The sequence below is a fragment of the Arachis ipaensis genome, chromosome B2 (genome assembly GCF_059453495.1).
Source record: "Arachis ipaensis isolate K30076 ecotype BB chromosome B2, ASM5945349v1, whole genome shotgun sequence".
Classification (NCBI taxonomy): Eukaryota; Viridiplantae; Streptophyta; class Magnoliopsida; order Fabales; family Fabaceae; genus Arachis; species Arachis ipaensis.
In genome coordinates, this window is record NC_142437.1 from 112,937,781 (window position 1) to 112,940,819 (window position 3,039).

Consider the following 3,039-nt stretch of genomic DNA (forward strand, 5'->3'; position numbering starts at 1 on the left):
TCTCAAACAATTCATGTAGTATGCTTATGATGCATGCCTGTCCCTAGTGGCTGATGATATCATCTGTCGGTTATAGAGCCAACCCGACAAGTCCTGGTAGCTAGCCATTGGACTGTTCCTCTGTCGTGCATCCCCAACTCGAGTTATACTCATCATAAACTTGATCATAATCATGATCCATATCCATCACCCTCACTGGTGAATATTTATCCATCACCATCACTGGTGAATAATTATGGGGGTGAGCTCATCCGGGCCTTTCACAGTGCCCGGCCACACTTACGACATTGGGTTAACAGAACTTCGAGTCTCAACCTGGAGCACATGGTGGCTAGCCATTGCTACTACCCAGGGAAACCCTCATCTCCAATGGTGTAAGTGCCAACATTCACAATTCATTCAACAGCATATATGCATTTATACTTAGCCATAAACATGGCTCCGCCGCCACACGGCATAATTCAGCCATCCGGCTCACGGTTAAATCCATAATCAGCCAATTCATTAACAATTACGGCCATTCGGCCCATGGCATAACAAGCACTTCCACCGCCATCCTCCACATCTCACATAATCATCTTTGATCCTCATGGATCATTCATTTTTCCCTTGCTTCACTCGCAAGTTACCACATTCACTAGCCATTTTCCTCATGCTAGGCATATCATAATGATTTAAGACATAAGTGGTGAGATTGGAGGCTTAGAAGTATGAAGTTTGGCTTTTAAAACTCAAAAATCAACTTTGGGATGAAAACAGGGCCACGCGTACGTGCACTCCACGCGCACGCGTGGATGATGCTTTCTCGAAGAACGGCGCATACGCGCCAAGTGCGCCTACGCGCGAGGGGTCATTCTGCTAAAAATTTTCTAAGTTAAAAGCTGCAGAATTCACAGATTCAACCCCCAATCTTCCGACGGTCATAACTCTCTCATTTTAAATCATTTTTCACCCGTTCTTCGAACGGCATGGACATCCCGGATCCAATTTCATTTCTAAACAGAATTGGCACAAATCAAAGATCCGTAGTCCAAGTTATGTCCCGTCAAAGTATGCCCAAAAACCATATTTTCATTCAAAACCACAAAGTGCCATTTTCAAAACAAGCCACTTTCAACTCTTTTCAAAATCAATTAAAACATGCCAATTTCATCCCTTTTCTTTGAAATCAATCAAAGTGTACCAAATTCAACAACAAGCCATCCTCAACTCATGCATTGACATTTTACCAAAATTCTCAAAACTACCTCCAACCATTTTAACACTTCTCAATCAAAAGGCCAAAGGATAAACACAATATTATGTCATACATCCTTCTCATCCCAATTTCTAACAATATCAATTTCCAATCAACCATCATTATACATAATCATCATACTCACCAACAATATGGCACCACCCATCAATTCAACCTCAATCATTCATCAAGCATATATCACAACATGCATTTTCTCACATATCACACAATCAAGGCATCAATATTCATAATCACACATATGATCACATCATATATCTCAACCATTCCACAACATCATCAATTCAATGCCTATCTTAGGGCCTCTAGCCTAAGTATTTCCTACCACATTACATATTAGATACGGGAAACCGAAACCATACCTTAGCCAATTTTCCAAGCTCAACCGGAGCACTTCCAAACCACTTGTCCACAAGCTCTCAAGGTATCAACACCTCCAAGAACAGATTTTATCACACAAAACCCTCTTCCAAGCTTTCCAAAATCACCAATCAAGCTCCAATATTCACATATACACAACCTAAGCCACAATCATCATACCCATACACAACATCTCAATGCCCAAACCTCATAGAACAACAAATTACACTAGGGTTGAGAATCTTACCACACCCAAGGTCCAAAGAGACAAGATTAACCTTCTCCTTCAAGAGAGTTGGGTCCTATAACATCAAAGAACCCAAAATCTCAACATTTTTACTCATGAAACTCGAAATCAAGGGCTGGAATTTCGAACAGTAAAACGTGGCTTACCTCAAGATTAATTGTATGGGTTTTGTAGAGCTCTCCGCGGTGAACGCGTGGCCGCAAACGGAGCGGAAATCGGAGCTCTAGATCAAAAGTTATGGTGGTTTGAAGATCAAGTGAGAGATAGAACTTGAGAGAGTGTTCTTCCCTCCATGGCCTCCATTTCAGCATGTTTAGTGTCTCAAATGAGGAGAGAGAGTGCTGAAAACTAGGGTTTTGGTTTAGTTTAGTTGGGCCAAGGGCCCACTTTGGGTCCGGTTGGCCCGGTTTGGCCCATTCGGTCCAATCTTGGTCCGATTTCTATAAAATTGGTACCGAAATTCTCGTCTCAATTTCCTCTATCATATTAAGCCATAAAAATAACATTTTTGGCTTTCTAGAATAAATTCTCATTTATGGGTTAATTAGTCATTAATTAACCGGATCTTACATTCTACCCACCTAATTGGGAATTTTGCCCACGAAATTCAAATTCAAATTCAATTACCTGAGAATAAGTGCGGATAATCCGTTCGCATCTCCGGCTCAAGTTCCCAAGTGTGTTCCTCAACACCGCCTCGACTCCAAGCCACTTTGACTAATGAAACCTCTTTTCCACGCAACCGTTTGATACTAGTATCATCAATTCTGACTGGAGCCACTGGAAGCGTCAAATCTTCTCTTAACTGAACCGATTCGGGTTCTAACACATGGCTAGCATCAGGAGTGTACTTTCGAAGCTGCGACACGTGAAATACGTCGTGCAGGTTTGAAAGATGGGGTGGTAGAGCCACCCGATACGCCACCGGCCCAATCCTCTCCAAGATCTGAAATGGACCAATGTATCGAGGATTCAACTTCTTTGCTTTAATCGCTCTACCTACTCCTGTGGTCGGAGTAACTTTTAGGAAAACATGATCTCCTGTCTCAAATTCTAAGGGCTTCCGCCTTTGATCGGCGTAACTCTTTTGACGACTCTGTGCCGTAAGCATCCTATCTCGGATTTTCTTGACTTGTTCAGTGGTCTCAGCTATCATTTCCGGCCCCAACAAGCCTTT